We start from the raw sequence: 19,194 nt of genomic DNA on the forward strand, positions 1-19,194 counted from the left end.
ATTCACTTGACAAACCCAGTAAACACAAGAAAAATAACAGCCAGAAAGACAGATTGATTTATCGCCACAAAATGAGGCAGTGTCAATGATTTGTGACTATTTCTATCTCCTGCCAAAGGGATTTTAGCGTTTGCCACTGATATAGGCGGAGGAACCCAATAAAAAAGCTTATCAGTTCACTTGAAGAGACAGGAATAAACCCAAAACAAACTGAGCTAAAGAGTGTCAGCAGCACAGAGAGAGGTGACCGGGGTGATAACCCCCCAGAGGCAATGTCCTACAGCCTGGGCAGGATCAGAGCGAAAACCCTCCCCTACGCTGTGACTTCTCCATTGCTGGCTAGTGTGCCAACTTCCCTTGCATTTAGTGTGCACAAAACCCACCTCAGAAAGTAGTCTGCAACAAAGAACAAAGTAATTAGTTATTTCAAAACTGGAGGATAGATGAATGAACTCCAGTTAAAAGTATTATTTTTTGTAATGTTCAAGTTTTGAACAGACTTGAAGGTCAAATGTAGCTAAGACCAACTACAAACACCTGTCAGAAAATTTTTTCAAGTCTTAAAAGAAATGGATTTAAATCATTTGACCTACCTTTTGTGGGCAGTCTTGGGATATTGATTTAAAATTATTTTCACGAAAACTCTCCCTGCTACCTTCAGGACATGTATTACTGACTACAGACTGGGTTTAAAAATCACATGTACACTTCATAGAGTCATCCTTGTGTGGAGACTAGCTCTGCATGCAAAAAATTAGAAATGAAGTCTTGGAATGAACATCAACTCATAACCTCAACGTCATGTCTGTTTAACCAGCAGGGTGTATGCCAAGTGCTCTTAAACGTATCTTAAACTTATACTACCCTGCTTGTCCATTTACAGCCCCAGAATCAGAGCGCGCGCGCGCGCGCACACACACACACACACACACACACACACACACGAGAGAGAGAGAGAGAGAGAGAAAGAAATCCTCACCCCACCCCATTATTCCCATATTATATAAACACTTAAGTGTTCAGAACTTCATTATGATTGGGATTATTTTAACCTGGGAGCTAACAGCCTATCCAAAATCTACACAAAATCTCCGCGGCTGCTGGACGAATCATGTTCTTCATAAATTCCCAGAGGCAAGAGCGCCATCTACTGGTAGCCAGGGCACAACTTGTTTGAGGGAAACCTGTAGGTGACATGAGCCAAGGACTGGAAAGACAGGCATCCTAGACTGGTGTCTCAGTGGGGCTCTTTTCTACAGCACATTACAGGGATAACTGCCACAGACTGAGAACCACAGCCTCACCAGGAACTTCTGTTACAGTCCAGAGGTCCTCTGGAAGTCATACAAAGGCCAGCCAGGCTAGATGATAACGCAAACATCGCAGCAGAGCCTGGTTGAATTCAAACATTCCAGGCTCTCCTTTGCCCCAGCGGATGAGCCCACCCAGCCCCCCATGGAAGCCAACTTTACCCTACAGTGCACACCCTAAGGAACTCTCCCAGGCACCCGCGAGGGTGAAGGCTCTCTATTTACACAATGTGACACAGATCCTTCTCAAAGAGCGTGACTGCTTAGGCATGCAGGTTTGACTATAATCTATCTCCTTAGTTCTTCATCCTCCTTGTCTGTGACCCAGCGGACAGAGGTAACAGAAGGAAAATGATTTTGTGGCTATCTTGAAAGCAGAACCAGGGGCTTTTATTGAATTGGAGGACAAAGACCCTGTAGGTCAGAGAGGTGCCCCGGGTCCCTCAGGTTGAATCATGCTTGTCAATGTTTCTGTTGGCTCTTTAGACCCTAACCAGAGTTTTTTTTTTTTCTGCCTCCTTGACACAGCTGATTCCACTTCCACCTGTTAAACAACCAACCATGACCTCTGAGTATCTTAGCCACTGAGCCATTTCTCCAGCTCTTCTGTGTATCTTATATGGAAAAAAAAGTCATTCTTCCCTCTAAAAAACAAACATGAATGCTTTTCACAAACCATGCCACCACTGTCACCCTCAGCATTCCTTTTCCTTCCCCACGGCACACAGCTTCTATTTTTTAAGTTATTCCCACGAATTCGCCGTGTTTCAGACTATTAGCCACGAACCGTCATTGCACTCTACAAGGGTCAGCTGTGCCTGGCAGCTGAATCTCTTATTTTCATCTCCGGAAACCACCAGAAGTTTACTTGGTGCAGTCAAAAACCCTGCATTTGATTTCTCTAGTCTAGCAAATAAAAGGGGAGCCTTCTCAAATAAAAAAAAAAATGTTTAACTTGTTCAGTAAATTGAAATTTCAGTAAGTAAATTAATTGAATCTTGTGGAATTCAGTAAATTAAATGAGTATTTGCTGACACAAGGTATGGTCGTTTTTAGCTGTCTAACAGAAAACAACTTCAGTGGGGAAGGAAGGGGTTTACAGCGGTATCAGACCGTCTCCAGAGAGGCAGGTAAGTTCTGAATGGTTCCCGAGTAACACAGCAAGTTCTGAAAGGGTTACTCGGAAACTCGGGAGCCCAGGAAAATCTTCCTGGTAATTAGTTGAACCATTTTCACATCACCAGGTGCATTAAACTAGTTCACCAGTGGGAAACTCAAGGGATCTTTTAAGTTTAACCATAAGATGTCCTGCCTGTCGTTGCTGCTATGTCTGGAGACATGCTGACGCCTTAACCACCACGTTTAAGCTCCTAGACACGCCCTCTCTCTTCCAAAGAAGGATTCAGCAGAGAATCCACCCCCCCCCCCCCATATCTCTTCTGGTAGCTAAATGATTTTTTTTTAAGCATACACTTTTTCAAGGAATTAGAAAGTGTACCTTAGACCCTACCCACTTCACCCTTCCTACACTGTCCTCCCGACAAGCTGAAATAAGTACCCTCTTGAACAGCCCTAGAAAGTCACAGAACCCACCCCCACTTCTTGGATCTTCTTGAAGAAGCCTCTAAGTGCGCTGTTTGGTCTGCAGTTCACTGCAGGCAATTCCCTCACCATTTCCCAGCCATCAGTTACAGTCTCTAGAAACCCTATTTTGTGTGTGACCTGCTCTATCCAATTGCTTTAAAGAAAAAAGAAAAAGAAAAAGAAGCTTTTAAACGCATCTCCAGATTCTTTCCACAGGCTCCGCGCGTTGGGTTTCGGTGAAAGTCTGGGGGAGGGCAGATGCGAGGTCCAGCGGACAGACAGGGCAGCTTTCCCAGGGCACCCTTCCTGGGGCAGCACGGACTCGGTCCCTCGCGATGCCCGCGCCCGCATTAAAGGCAGAAAGATCATCAGATGCGCTAGGAATTTCGCTTCGCTCGCAGCCGCCGGATTAGTTCGAGTCTCAAGGGCTCGAACCAAAGTGACACTACGTTTTCCCCATTTCGTTCTCCCACGCGACAGGTCCCCGCTGCATTGAAGCCACCTTCTTCCCAGCCCGGGTCCAGCTCCTGTGGCATCCCCGCGGCGTCTCCCGCGCCCTTCCCCTGAGAAGGGGACCGGTGGCAGCGTCCCTCCGGGGCGGGAAACAAAGGCGGAGGCAAGGTGGCCAGGTGGGCAAGCCTCCTCCGGTACAGCCGCGGGGAGGATGGAGAAATGTACCGGAGGGTGGGAAAAGGGAAACCGAGGCACCAAGGCTGGCGAATGTATTTGCCCTGCATCCTCCCCAATGCAAGGCTCCCGGGGCTGGCGAATCCCCGAGCCATTCCCCGCCGCCACCTAGGACCCGCCATCCGAGGGACTGTCCCGCTCCGCTCACCTCCGGAGAAGCGCTCCCGCTCCCTCCGACGGCTCCGGAGAAAGCCCCACCGCTCGCGCACGCGCACTCGCGCTCTCGCGCCTTCGCCCCTCCGGCCCCCGCGGGCGCCCCTCCGACCGGGCTCTGGCCCGCCCCGGCCCTGTCCGTCAGCGTCCGCAAGAACCAATCCTGTTGCATGGAAGGCCCAGCACTGGTCACGTGGCCGCACAAGCCAATCACCAAATTGCCCTCGGCAAGCGCCTGGCTCCGATGTCCCCGGGGGTTCGGTTGCTACCGAGCAGAGCGGGTGCGAAGCGGGCACAAAGGGCTGAGTCCCTTATTTCCACGGATGAGTGGCGTCCAGTTGATCAATGCCTACATCGATTGATTTCTCAGATCCCAGTTTAAATAAGAATCACCTGGGAGTCTTGTTAAAGTCTGGGGTGGAGTCTCGAGAGCTTGCATTTCTAACAAGCCCCCAAGTGGTGAGGAAGCTTCTCTTGGTCCAAGGCCATGCTTTTAAGGAGCACTGTCAAAACACCCCTGCTCGATTTGTTGACACGTTTCAGGACCTTTCTTGTCCTTCAGTGATGAAGAGCATCCAGAGGACTGCCTCAACATGGGGTGATCTGATGAGGCCTCTGGCTTGGGCAGCTGAGGAAAGGCTATGGAGTGGCCAGGTGGACCAACTTCGTGTATATGGAACAGACAAGCAGAGACAGATGAGTCCACTAGCTCTGCCTCTGCAGTAAAGAGCTGGGTCAATGTGGCTTGAAACTTGATCAGATGAGAGAGGAACCATGTAAGTGGTCCCAGCCTTGTGGAATCTCAACAGCCGGTCTTAGGACTCCACAGGCAAACTCAGAAACACCTTTTAAAGAGAGGGAGATAGAACTAACGCTCTGGGCAATTCAGGCATAAACCACGGAGCTTAGATTGTCATTTCCCTTGAGGGTTTTTAAAGTTACCCAAATACCCCTGTATCCCCCTGTCAAATATCCAATGCCTCTGCTATCTCAGGTTTGACGTGAGTGTTTTCAGACTGGGCAGTTAGCATATTTGTCATCCAACATTGCCAATCCAATAATGTCTCAAGGCAGTTAGAGAGTTCTCCCTCCCTCTCCCTCCCCCATGTAGTCTAGAGTGACCTGGAATTTATGATCCTTTCTGAGCCCCAAGTGCTGGGATTATGGGTATGCTTCACCATGCCCAGCTCTCAAAAGTCTTTCATATTAAGCTTTCCAAATCCGCTTTCTACCAGCCCTTCTGGCCAAGAGATAGGAACACGTGCCAAGTAGTTTTATTCTTCTCTTCATAGAGGTGATCAAGCTGATACTTTGAGAAACCCTCGCCTTTGTCTATATGTCTGATGCGTCTGGCATCTCAGTCAAAAGTGAGGCTCACTTTGTCTCAGGCATGATTCACTATACTGCTCCTATCAGAGGTGGCTTAGCCCCAAATTCAGATTTTCAGGGTGCCTGAGGCTACCACAATGGTCCCATGGTCCTGGACAATAGGAATAGGAAGATGCCAAAGTCGAAAGGCCTCAGAGATTCTGCTTCTGTCATGAAATCAGTGTTCTCAAGCCTGACTTGCATGTTGCAGTTTTTCAAAAAGCAAGTTGTGAGAGCCTGGCCCTGGAGCATCTACCCAGAATGCTGCACATTTCCCAAGCTCCACAGTTGATATGATTCATACCCAATGGCTGATGAGAATACCTGTATAAACTGCTGCACCAATGACAGAGTTTAACGTCTGGTTTTGTGTTTTGAGACAGTGTGTCTCATGCAGTCCAGTCTGGCCTCCAACTTTCTAATGTAGCTGAGGATGACCTTGAACTCCTGAATCTCCTGCCTCTACCTTTTAAGTGGAGGTATTATAGGCCTGAGCCACCAAATCCCATCTTAGGCTTAGTTTTTAAGCAAGGAAAAAAAGTATCAACCCAGGAACATAAATCATTAATGACACCAGCATGCTGTAAACAGAAGGAGGTCTCCACATAATTTGTGGAAATAGATTTTCAAAGGCCAAAAATAACTCATAGGTAATAAATACTACCAAGGCTATTCGCCGGTACAAATCGAGATGCCAGGTCTACAACTGGGATCGATTCCGGTGGGCTGACTACATGTTCCAGAAAGAACCTATTGCCTCTGTTACCCACACCAAGTTGGTTGGCTCTCTGGTGATAAGGTCACCTGTTTGATGCTCTTAGGTGACACACGTTTCTAGTTGGGATTTAAGGAGAGTTTAGTCTCCGCGGCTTTCCCCAAAGCCTTCAGCAAGTACCGTCTGGGATAGATGCTGAATCGCAGACTCCTAGGGCCCAGGAAGAACTTCCTCCAGTTTATGTACAAATTCTGAAGTCAGTAGTGGTTAAATTTAAGTCAGGGCTGTACCTCCAGATATGGATCAACAGCGGACAAGCAAACCCCAAGCCAACAGCTGTGCTATTCATTTAGCCTGCTGTACTAGCTAAATAAGGGAGCGGAGACTTTTATAAAGAATTCGCAATTCTCGTCACTGGGGTTTTACCAAATTCTGTTACTTTGTGTAGTAAGGTGACTAGATCCAGAGTGTTTGAGCGTGGTTGTCACCCAGTTTATCTGTGGGATGGTATTTGCCACAGTGGGGTATGACCCAGTTTTCAGATGAATCAGAGGTCCCCTCAGAACACTCAACAGCCATCTTGCTGGTAACTGACTTCATGTGTAGTCCCAGAAACACAGAAGCCCCATGTGTGAGCCTGAAAGCTAGGTCCCTCCTCTGACACCTTAAAAATATGTTTCACAGCAACCAAGTGGGGGAGAATTTTTCTCACCCTTGTAAACTTGTAACTTTATCTATTGGGGGAAAATAAGGACAGTTTTTAACAGATATTTAACGAGCACGACTGATGTCAACTTTTAACGATAGAGAAGCATTTCTTTTTCTCCCCGTGGGTGTCCTCATTACAGAAGGAGGTGCAAGAAGCAAAGGAATCCTTGCCTGTGGATGCGAAGCTAAGAAAAGAAAAACATGCACGCTGCCAGGCACTTTCCATTCCTCAGTCAGCTTGCTTCCGAGACACAACCCAGCTCTCCTGTCCCTGGAAATGGGTGTGTTAGTATCCGATAGGGGTCAGCTCAGGCAAGGTTCCCTAACCCGGAAATTGCTCAGTAAGAGATTTACGTATATTGGAAAAGAAGAGATAAAATATAAACCACCCCACCCCACTGCCAACTCCCAGAAATCCACAGTTGCTTTATTATAATCAGAACTCCACTAATGTTTTATCAGCACTAATTGCATTTTTATCTCATAATAAATAGCTTTTCCAAACTTAATTGACTTCATTCATGAAGACCCACAGATTAGGCAAGAGTCTGGTTTCCATCTGTTATATGAATCCAGCCAGGATAATAGGTTTTATCTATGTATCCATGTTTTAATGACTGGTACTTCTTTCCATTTAGTGTGACTGTGTACATATCTAATGCAAGATATTTTTGTAGAAAGGTTGATTTTTTTTAAAAAAATATATATTTATAAAACTTAAAGAAAAGCAACATCCTGGTCTGTTTTACAAAATACTTTGACATTAAACACAATTAAATACTGCATGCTCTTCTATACTTGCTCCAACATAAGAAACATTATAAATATCATCAGGGCCTCATGTGACCTTCCCAACAACAGGACCATTAGATAGAGACTGCACACTGTCCTGCTAGGCATGAAAAGCAGGGGTGGTTAATGCAAGGAAATAGCAGATTGTATGTATGTAAGATACAACATAAGTAGGCAAAATTTTTACTGAATAAAATGCTTAGAAGTCCCAAGCTGATATAAAAGAAAAATAAAGCTAAGATCTCATGTGACACAGTGCCTGTGTTTTACAATGACATATGTGAACCCAGAAAACAGGTCCCTTTGAGAAAACAACGCAGGTAATTTGGTGTACACATGAGGCAGAGCCCCTGGTCTCAATCATTTAGCAAACGGATGCTACGTGAGTGTTTCCTTTGAGGTCATCTTAAAAGACATAAGCTGTTGAAACGGTGTGTGCCACAGGCAAGTATCAAGTGAAGAGCGCCGACTCTGGATGACAGAACCCGAGAAGGCTTCCTGCCAAAAGTGAGGCCTATATTGAATTCCAAAGAATTCAAAATAGTTGGCCTACTATTATGGACTGAATGTCCAACCACCCCTAAAAAGTCATGTTCTGAAACTCCACATCCTGTCGCAGTGTGGTGTTATCAGAAGTCAAGGTCTGTGGGAGATCATTCGGATGTTGCAAAAGTGGACTTTTCAACAAGTGAACGGGGTAATTTACTAAAATTGTAATTGTTTCGTAATTCGGGGTCCTTTCAAAGTCACAGAGACTTACCTGCACTGTGCTACATAAAACTACACATGAGCAAGGCAGTCTATAATCCAGAAGGGGGCACTAGACCCAGCATGCTGGGGTCTGCCCTTCAATTTCTAGACCTTTGAGAAAAAAAGAAATCTGAAGTTTCTAAGCCACCCAGGGTGTAGCACTTAATGATAGGATCCTGAATGAACTGAGGCGCAGAGTGGGACAGGGTGGGGGAGTGCCCCATAAAAACACAAGGCAAGAACCCTCTGGGGGGTGAAAGCAGGTGAAATCAATTAGGTATGTGATGAGGGGATAAAACCAACAATTTGGAGATGGGTAAAGAATGGAGCTTGTGGTTAAGATGTGTATCACTGGCCACTCCCCCATCTTCCTGTCCGTGCTTAATCAGTCAAGGCTTTGAACTCTGCTGTGTTGATTCAGGGTGGAGTGTGGACCTGTATTGTCTGGTTAAATCCCCAGCTCCTCCACACACCTGCTTGGCAAACCAGGACAGCTTACATTTAGACAGGACTGGAATGGCGGTACTGGAAGGCAAGTACTCGACACCTAAAGTTATTAATTAATCATAAATAATGCAAAGTGATAGAGTGGCATTAAACAAATGTCAGCTATTATCAAGGGTCTTCTCCCTTGATATGACCTCAGACACCTCAATTCAATATGACTGGCATTCCACTTCGACCAATCAGAATTGTAATTCCCTAGACCTACCTTGCCACCCTTGGCACCCAACACAGCACTGGTTGACTGGTCATCCTGCTGTCACTCACTAGCTTCAGTTTCTATCAACCACAAAGCAAGTTCTCTATGATGAAGTTTCCTTTTAGTCCTAAATAAAGTCACGGAATATTTCCACAGACATGGCTATTTCCTCAGGCTCATTTTCATTTGCCCATTTTTTTTCTTTATAATGCACACCAGACTTGAAGGACTTTGCTCACACTTATGTTTCTGTTCCATCTTAATGATTATGCCTTCTGGACATCTGAATTTCTTTCCGGCCAACTTCCCACCACTGTGCACAAGAGCTTGGCATCATTTGGGGGCTCGTAGCTTCTACTTAATGATTTCCAAAGATTCTCAAGACAGACTTCTGGCCTAGGGTGGCTTCCGTGCACACACTCATCCCCACTCTGAAACATTTCTAGGATTCTCTCTGGTGACAGGAAACAGATTAGCAGGTGAGAATTCAGGGTCAGGGAAAGAGATGTGGTTGCCTTTAGGATTGACCTATGCAAAGGGAATCCTATCCTCCGAGTTCTGGGGCGGTTCTGTTGGTACCCTGGCAAGATCTCCTTGTATCCATTTTCCAAATTCTGAGCACCTGTCCCTCAGTCATTGCTGGGACCTTCAGTGACTACCTTTAGACATTTTTTCTATCTTTGTGTGTATATGAGAGAAATTCACATATGCTACAGAAATATGAAAGTCAGACTACAACCTCAAGTCTTCATCTTCCACCTTATTTGAGGAATCACCTTTATGCTGGTTGCCTCTGTGTACACCGGGCTCGCCAGCGCACGAGCTAGGGACTCTCATTCTGCCATCTCACCACAAGAATACCAAGATTAGAAAATACCATGATAGGCCTTACATGGGTTCTGGGGACCCAGACTCAGGGTCCCATCCTTACATGGCAAGTTTTACCTACGGAGTCATCTCCCGGATGCAGAGGATTAACTTTGACGCTGGAGCCATATCATCTGGTTGGGGAGCCCAAAAGAGCCAAGAGCATGCCACTCGCTTGGGCAGCCATAGCTAGGAGGCGGCAGGTGTGCATTCAGAAAACCTGAGTCTGTTTTCCCCAAAGTGTGAAAAATTCTGAGGCTGATCCATACGAGAGAGCTCCCTGTATGATCAGTCTGTCTGCTGCCCTGATGCGGTGCTCCTGAGCTCCTTTGGAGGGCTTGACTATATAAACCACTCACACCTGAACACTTGGCTGGGTCTGCTTCTGGGCAAACAACATATGGCCATCCTCTTGCTAACGACAAAGATGTAACTTTTGCACTGTGTTTACATTTAAGACAATTATCGCACGTACGCACTCGTAAGTGGTTTTTAAACATAAAGCAAAGGAAACCAGCCCACAAATCACAATCCAGAGAACCTAGACAACAATGAGGACCCTAAGAGAGACATACATTGATCTAATCTACGTGGGTAGTAGAAAAAGACAAGATCTCCTGAGTAAATTGGGAGCATGGGGACCTTGGAAGAGGGTTGAAGGGGAGGGGAGAAGCAGGGAAGGGAGCAGAGAAAAATATAGAGCTCAACAGAAATCAATAAAAAAAGTCAACAAAAAATATAAATAAAATTATGTCATGTACTCTGTATTGTGTGCTACACCAGGACAGAGCCCCCGATTCATTCATCTTTGACTCACCAGAGCCACGACATTACATAGACAGATTACCAAATCTCTGGTAAACTGACCTGAACGGGAATGTCTCCTCTCTCCACATCATTTCCACCCAATTTCTGGCCACTTCTCCAGCTCATTGCCCCTTCATAATGCAGCTCCTCCCACAGTGGACTTATCACCAGTTGGAATGCCATGCTCCGCCCCCATTCCCAGGTCCTCAACTCTGTGTCTGCTCCTGCAGGCACCTTCTCTCTGTCTAAATCCCAGGACTCACAGGGTCCTTGGCAGGGGGTACTTCTCAGATCCAAGGACCCAAAGAGCCACCCCACCCCCACCCACAACTGTTACCCTTTAACCAACCTTTCTCAATAGGGTTCCCTGAGATAATTAAGCCCTAGAGAAAATCACATCATACTGTTTTCTTGAGTCTCCCAAGGATGGTACATGGCGGCGTCATTATCACGTCAGACAGAGGCTGATTCACTCTCTATAGAGGATCCTAAGGGCATCCCAGTTGAATTCCTCAGTAGAAGTGGGGAAAAATGGCTGCTCTAAAGTCTTAGCCTATGCCATTTTAAAGGGAGATTTTTTAATTAGCATACAAAACAATGACTTTCACTATCACATTTTCTTACATTTTCTGCTGCACTTCCTACCCCGTTTCTCTCTCCCATCCCTCTGTCTCCTGCACTCTATCTCTCCAGCATTCTAGTTTCTATGTCACATGTATCTGTCCCCCTCTTCCCCCTCCCTGTTCCGTACAGCTTCCTTTTCCCACTTAGGCTAGAAGCAACGCAGACTCAGAGACACACATTGCATGTTTTCTATTTATAATTTCAATATGTATAAATATCTGTACATACATATAGGGCAAGTGGGTATAGGACATGGAACTACATGACATTGCTAACATCTGAAGAATTTTTGCTATGTTGCTCCCCGTCTTTCTAGAATAAAAGTGTATGAAGTTTGGTTTTGGCCTCTTCTCATTCCTAGGGTTCAGAACTGGTATATAGTTGGTAGTCAAAAAAGTATTTGTTTAGACTGGAGAGATGGCTTCCTGATTAAGAAAGCATGCACACTGCTCTTACACCGGACCGGGTTTGGTTCCCAGCACTCAGGTACAGCGGAATGCCTGTAACTCCAGCTCCATGGAGATGGGATATCTCTTAGGGCGTCTGCACTCACACATACACCACCCACACATGCAACATAATCAAAACCGATAAAAATAAATCTTTAAAAAAATATTTGCTGAGGCGTTCTCTCCGCTATTGCTAGGAGTCTTAGCTGGGGTCAACCTTGTGGATTCCTGGGAATTTCCCTAGCACCAGGTTTCTTTCTCCCTAACCCCAACGGTCCCCTCTATCAGGATATCTCTCTCATTGCTCTCCCACTCCGTCGCTCCTCCAACTCGCCCATCCCATTCCTCATGTTCTCATCGCCTATCCCCTCCCATCTACTGCACCCCGTTGTCTCCAGTTTACCTAGGAGATCTCATCTAATTTCCTTTCCCAGGACGATCCATGGGAAGCCATACCCTTTGGGAGGAGTGGATGGGGGTGGGGTGGGGTGGGGCGGGGTGGGAGGGAGAACTGTGGTTGATATGTAAAATAAATAAATAAATAAACAATAAAAATGATTGAATGAACATCACAGAATTCATTTTTATGACTTTTTAATTATCAAAATAATTGATGTCCCCATACAGAAAATAAAATGTGTATTATAGGTTACTTAAGAGGAATAATAGCAGAAAATACTAAGTGGAATTTGGGAGGAAAAAGCCCACATAATAACAACGGCTTTAATTAACCGAGCACAGTGTGGCTAAATGCTCCATCAGTTTGAGTGGGATGGAAGGACGCAATGGGGTGGACATCAATAAATTGAGAACAGTGCTCTGAATCCCATAGGAAATAAAGAGGGAGCTCCGTCCTAAACAGTAGAGAAATGGACCCCAGAGAATGCTGTGGGTGAACCACAGGGTGAAAACTAATAACATAATTACATTCTGCAACCTCACGGGGCAGGGGAAGCCAAGAAACACATTTCATACACTTTAGATTTTTAAAGAGGGAAATATGATAAATACGGATCCCATTTAAGAGACAGCTGAAGTAAAGGACTTCAAAAAAAAAAAAGTCGATAACCCACAAGAAAGGTCTGCTTACTTTGTCGTTTGCCTTGCATAAAAAGAGTATACCTAAGGAATAAAAACAGCCAGCATTTGAGGTAGGGACTAAGAAGAGAATGCCTAGGGTCTATAAACTGTCAGAGAAGAAAAGAGGGCTACCCTCACCCAAAACTGGCATTTCATATGAAGAAAATAAAGAAATCTAATCAATTATAAATGCAGAGAATAATCAGGACAACAAAAAAGACTCGGGGTGCATCTTGCAAGTGTCTCCACAGCCAATAAAGGAGATCATTTTAATAAGCCAAAAAGAATGACGGCACTCAAGGCATCAAGAGAATCCTTTGATCTAGGATGAAGGAGTTTGTTCAAGACTGGAAATGGGCATCTTTCACAGACTCAATTATTTGCCCCCAATTAAAATATTGAACAAATAACAGAGACTTCCTCTCCTGTTACATCCCAGCTAGAATTAATTGGCGGCGGTGGAGGTCTGTGGTCCTTCTCAGGGCACCTAGCAAAATAGGACAAATCAGGGTACGCAAACCATGGATGCCGGGACACAGGAATCCTCAGACCACGTGGATGGCGTATCTGCAAATGTGTAGCTGCCTTCCATGCATGTGTTTGCAGGGATAGCAAAGAGATGATCTTAAATACTCAATTTTTAACCTCAAGGTAGGTTTAGTGGGTTTTGCTCAACTTAACATAATGATTATTTGATTAGGACTCAGATCTTTTTTTAACATTTCTTCATTTATTTATTTGCTTAATTGTGTGTGCATACATGTGTGTGCATGCACTTGTGCACACACATGTGGAGGTCAAAGGAAAACTTGGAGGAATTAATTCTCTCCTACTGTGAAGATTCCTGGGATGAAACTCAGGTCCCCAGTCTTGGTGGCAAGCCTCTGTACCTGCTGAGCCATCTTTCCTACCCCCTGAGAAGAACTTTATGTATCCATCCTCTTTCTCTTTTGTCTTATCTCTTGAAATTAACTACTTGTAAATTTATTGGACATATAGTTCAAGTTATAGTTTTAGAATGAACTGAACACTCAGTATATAATAACCATTTATTAAACACTGTTTGCTTTTAAATGGATTTCTCAGTAGATAAATATAAAATAATAAAATACATCCTGTCAACTCCTCCTTTCTTTTCTGTGCTGGAATGTCTCCTGGAATTTTATCAGCAATCTTGAGCCAGCCCAGCAACAATCCTTTCATAGAATTTCCTAGGAGCAAGGGACTAGAAACATGACCCTCATATGTTCTCACAGCTTGCAGAAGCTAGCCTACTAGGAAGAATTTTTGTGTCATATCTTCTCAACATTACAAAAATCACAAAGGACACCAAAACTATTCATTTTCTCTTAGCTAGAGCCATACTGTTGTGATTTCCTCTACTTCCCATGGCTAGCTATCAGGCATCAAATACAGTCCTAAGTTCAGTCCTACAGGATTTAAGTCCCTATGGTCCACCGTTTCTCTGTTCTGTTGCATGTTATCACTGCACACCTGTTTCCTATTAAAACTTCAAACTGAGATGGACATTTCTCATCTTAGTTATAAATGAGCTTCAGGGAAATTGCTAGGCTAGCTCAGCAAGTAGAGGTGTGTACCATCAAGTAGAGGTGTGTACCATCAAACCTGACAGCCTGAGTCCAATCCTGGGAGAGAACCAACTGCTTAAAGTTGCACTCTCACTGCCACACAGGCTCTTTCTCTCTCTCTCTCTCTCTCTCTCTCTCTCTCTCTCTCTCTCTCTCTCTCTCTCTCACACACACACACACACACACACACATTTTGCTAATATGAAAGCTAGTTTTAATTCTCAACTTGACACAATCTACCATCACTTGGGAAGGGAGTGTCAATGAACGATTATCTAGATTTGGTCGTCCTGTGGACATGTCTGCAGGAATTATGCTGATTAATGGGATGGCCTGCCCATGGTGGGTAGCACCACTCCCTAGGTAACAGTCCTGCACTGTGTAACAGTGGAGTGAACAGAGCATCAACGTACCTGCATTGGTTAATCGTTCTCCGCCCTTGACTGTGAATATGATGTAACCACTTGCCTTAAACTCATGGCACCTTGATTCCTCTGAAGTGATGGAGCTAAATAACCCTTCTCCCTTACATTGCTTTATTTAGGATATGTTACTTCAACAACATAAAGTGAAATTAAGATCATTAATTTCCTTCAGTTTGCTTCTTTAGAATAGATTTCCTCTGTAAGCATCATGGTTGCCTCTAAGACATCCATGCCCTGACTCTGAGTTCAGCACTCACCCACGCTTCTCTGGCTACCTTGGCCTCCTGGTATGGTCGGCATCACGTTGCATGCATGTGGCTTCTCAGCAGTTCAGACCCCACTAGACGAAGTTCTGTGAGGGCAGCAGTCTTTCTCTATTTTCCATCACTGTATTCCCTGATCTCTGAATAAATGCTCCAAAAATGTATGTTTATTGAATAAAAGCTCTCATTCTCTGAACCCTCCTTTTACTTCTTGGTCATCTCTGCTAATATCCCCCACTAAAATGAAAGATTACTATGATCTAAAAGTAGGGCCTACCATCAGTATTTCTTTACATGTCTCTACCCTTTCCTGGCTCCTCGCTCCTTCTGCTAATGTGTACATGTATAAATATTTAAACTTCCTCTCAGGTTAAATTCATTTCTCCATTATCACATTTCTTCTTTTTGCCTGGATAATTTTAGTAAAATGATCAAACCTAGATATTCATACCAGGTAGTAAGGCATCCAGTATGAACAACTGGCCTGCTGTACACACTGCTAGTGATTGTAGCAATAGGTATAATACCCCAACAAGCAAACAAAATGAAAGGTATTCTTATTATTCCATTTTTCAAATTTTCTAATCCCAAGGAGAAATTTTCTTTATATTTTTTCTATGCTATCATATCTCAAATACTTACAGAAAAAAAATTAAGTAGCTTCAAATGAAAGTGCATCAGAGATTTTAAACAAAAATGTGGAGCCCTGACCCTAGAGTTTCTTGATCAGTATATCTGAGAGAGATCCACTGGCAAAGAATGGGCATTTCTGTTGGGTAATTTCTGTTTGGTCTGAAGATTACACGTTAGCATCAAAATACAGTGTCAAAAACAGTATGTTTAAATGACAAACTAACATCATACGACAAAGGAGAAGTTAATAAATAACCCAAAATCTGGCTGCAAAAGAAATTACTCTTCTTTGCTTATGGCCAGAGAAGTCAAAGTTGTTTTAGAATGTCACTTTAACATAACCCCACAGCTCTAACGATGCTTAGTGTCATTAAAATAAATTTATATTTTTCTTTTCAATAAAGAGATTGACTACTGAGATTCAAGGAAGTTGTGGTGATTCTGGGGGTGTATTATAAAGAGCAGTGCTCCCTACTGGGGGAAGGGAAGAGACCTGTAAGACTCAGAAAGTAGACAACATATATGGCCTGGGTCTATTTTAAAACTATAAGGCTAAGAGGATGCCCTGGGTTATATAAGCAACAATGATTGCTGGGGAGACGAGACTTTCTGGTGGAGCTGAAGTGGGATTTCCCTATATATGCTGTGAATACCATTGGTTAACTAAAAAAAAAAAAACTGTCTTAGGCCTGGGCAGGGCAGAATAGATGTAGGCGGGGAAAACTAAACTGAATGCTGGGAGAAAGAAGGCAGAGTTTAGAGAAGCCATCTAACCCCACTGGAGACAGATGCCAGAACTTTACCTGGTAAGCCATAGATAGCCTCATGGCAATACACAGATTAATGGAGATGGGTAATTAATATGTAAGAGTTACCTAATAACAAATTAGAGCTAATGGGCCAAGCAGTGATTTAATTAATACAGTTTCTGTGTGGTTATTTCAGGGCTGAGCTGCCAGGCAGCCAGGAACAAACAAGCAACCTCCTACAACATGGAGCTGCCTACAAATTGTTCAGGGAGCTCCAGAGATGCAGTTTCTGTCAGTTGTCACCCATGCTAGGGTGGGCTTTTGGTGTTGCAGTGGCCTTTAAGTCAGCAATATTGCAATAAATTTGCTGCTTCTCTAAGATACACGAGGGTGGGATCGCATCTTTAGCCCATCATTGTCATACGACTTTGGGTGAACAGACATTTTACACCTCCTCAGGAGAAACCACACAACAGGCAATGAGGCTGATGGAAGGGAGGTGTTCCCTTGGTTTGGTAAAGCCAAGTGGAAAGAGGCAAGGGATTCCTTATTTGAGAAGAGTAGACACTAAGAAGTGGACAGAGTATCTAAGAACAGCCACAGTCCAGATGGGTCGATCACCTTAGTCTGAAACACTTTAGTGCAAGGTTCTGAAATTTGAACTTAAGAAAGAGTATGAAGACCTTAGTGTTTTATTTAATGGAATGGCAGAATTTCTGGTTCTGATGAGTTCCAAATATGATGGAAGGAAAATAAAGATCATCAAACATTCATCAAATGGATGAATGATAGAAGCTTACATTATTTTAAATGGAAATAATTAGCCCACAATACAAAAGTGAGCGCAGCTGCCACCTCATCACGTATCTCCCAATGCTGCTTTTGGCAAACGAATATGACACATATTCCTTGAGTTTTGCTCTATTTGTGCGTCTGGATGAACAGGCTTAAAACATTTAGATGAAATGCAGTCCACCTCATTGGAAACAGGGTCTAGAACCCAGGTTGAAGACTCACAGCTGAAAATATTATAGATAACGAATACTAATCCCATCACTGACTTCTTTATGTACCAGCTTTGAGGAAGCCTTCTCTAGGCATGATATTTTAGGCGTCTTGATTGCTTGGTGATGTTTAAGAGTATCCCTGTGACCCAGGTAAGAGGCAAGAACAGATAAAGTGTAATAGAAGATATAGGAAAGAAGGAAAGGGCTTAAGGCAGGAATTACACTTCTTACAGGGTAAGAAGACAAGTAAAGAAGACTATTCAAAGGGTGGAGACAGTGGGAAGAGGAAGCGAGGCTCAGAAGTCCAAATGCACCAGCTACAAATAGGAAAGCTCAGCTTTTGACTGGTCTGTCATGATGTGGCATGTACTTGTCCTGTCGCTGTCTTGGTCTCAAGATGAGCAACTGTCTGAGAAGTGATTGAATTTAAACGACTTAGGGAGATCACCCCAAACTCAAAAGCTGCATGGGTTCAGTGTACATTTCTCATTTTCATGGCAATGACTGTCTAATTTGAGGAGCTGATTGTACTTCTTAAATTTTATTTTAATTTTAAAAAATTTTATTCTTGGGAGTATTTCATAACTGTATACAATGAAATGTAACAATATAGTCTCTCAGTTCTCCCCAGATCCTCTTCAATATGTTCCCCCTCCCAATTTCCCATTTTTAATTTTCTTTAAATATCCAAATTAACCCCAAGTCTAGTCATACATGCCTGAGTGTGGGGCCAAACACTAGAGAATGAGCAACTTACCGGAGACACAGCCCCAAAGAAGAACAATTCTTCTCCCAGCAGCTCTTAATGGCTAATAGCACTTCAGTTAGGGGTGGGGCCTCATCAGTCCCTTCCTACTTCCACACTGGAAGTGTGGCTGGCTTGGTCTTGAATGCAGTTACTTAAAACTCAAAAGACAGAAGGTGATAATCTTTCTTTGGGGCTGCCTTGTTGTCTTCCATATTTTAACCTTGTCTTGAATATTATAAGTGGGAGACACCAAATTCAGACCCTAGGTAGGGTTGTCTGCAGTCCTGAGCAATATGAATTCAATGTTGGCTTCACCTACTGCTTGTTTTCTTCAATTTTATGACGATCACAGGCATACTTGACTATTTTTCTTGTGTTCAGTGGGAAGAAGAATAAATCATTTGTTTTCAATATTTTTTAAATTCATTTCTCAGTACTTTCATCTGTCTTCAGGTTTTGGGGGCGTTTTTGTTACTGGGGCTCGGTGTGCACCACAGCACATGTGTGGAGGTCAGAGGACAGCTTCTTGGAGCTGGTTCTCTTCTACCATGTGGGTCACCCTGGTTGGAGGCATTTACCCTGAATCGTCTTGCTTGCCCTAACGAAGTCTTTGTGGGTCTGTATCCATAGCCATCAAGGTTTGCTAGAGCCACCTAGAGAGTCTGGGAATATGAATGCAAATCCACATGTGAGCATCAAGTTCTCAGTGCTTGCTTTTCCACTCTGGGACAGCTCTTCTTCAGCCTCCATCTGTCTCTTCAAAGAGGGTTGTTACAGCCTGTGTTTCAATCTAGTCATGATTCTTGGGAGTGTATCCTTCACTACTTTTTGGTGAGGCCTATCAAGGCCCCGTCCTATGGCTTTAGGGAGCAGCCTTTTCTCATCTTAGTATTACAAAGCAAGAATTATATGGGAATCATTTTTTTCCTGTCAATCTTGAAGTTTCACTTCAGCAATACATGCTATCTCATGAATCAAATCCTCAATTCTGAATTTTAAACTCACAAGATAAAAGACTTCTCTGTATCAGACACATGTTTCTTTGGATAAATCCAGATCTGTGGCTTGTGAAAAGAAGTTGGGGTCGGGAGATGATTAAGGTGTTGTAGGAGCTACATAAGACCATTGTTGCAGGTCAAGTTACCTGGCAAGTAGACTCTGCTGTCAAGTTGATTGTGAAGAG

At 43.9% G+C, this 19,194-nt stretch overlaps 1 protein-coding gene across 4 annotated transcripts in view; it reads right to left on the reverse strand.

Annotated features, from left to right (window-relative positions):
- Positions 1–3,822, reverse strand: part of Tmem108 (transmembrane protein 108) — a 281,925-nt gene extending 278,103 nt beyond the window's left edge. For all 4 annotated transcript variants that reach the window (XM_085689649.2, XM_048417293.3, XM_085689647.2 and 1 more), the window contains exon 1: positions 3,730–3,822. The gene's annotated coding sequence lies outside the window, so the exon portion shown is untranslated. The remainder of the gene's footprint in view (positions 1–3,729) is intronic.
- Between the last annotated feature and the right edge of the window lie 15,372 nt (positions 3,823–19,194).

The sequence above is a fragment of the Myodes glareolus genome, chromosome 4 (genome assembly GCF_982192425.1).
Source record: "Myodes glareolus chromosome 4, mMyoGla1.1, whole genome shotgun sequence".
NCBI classification, from domain to species: Eukaryota; Metazoa; Chordata; class Mammalia; order Rodentia; family Cricetidae; genus Myodes; species Myodes glareolus.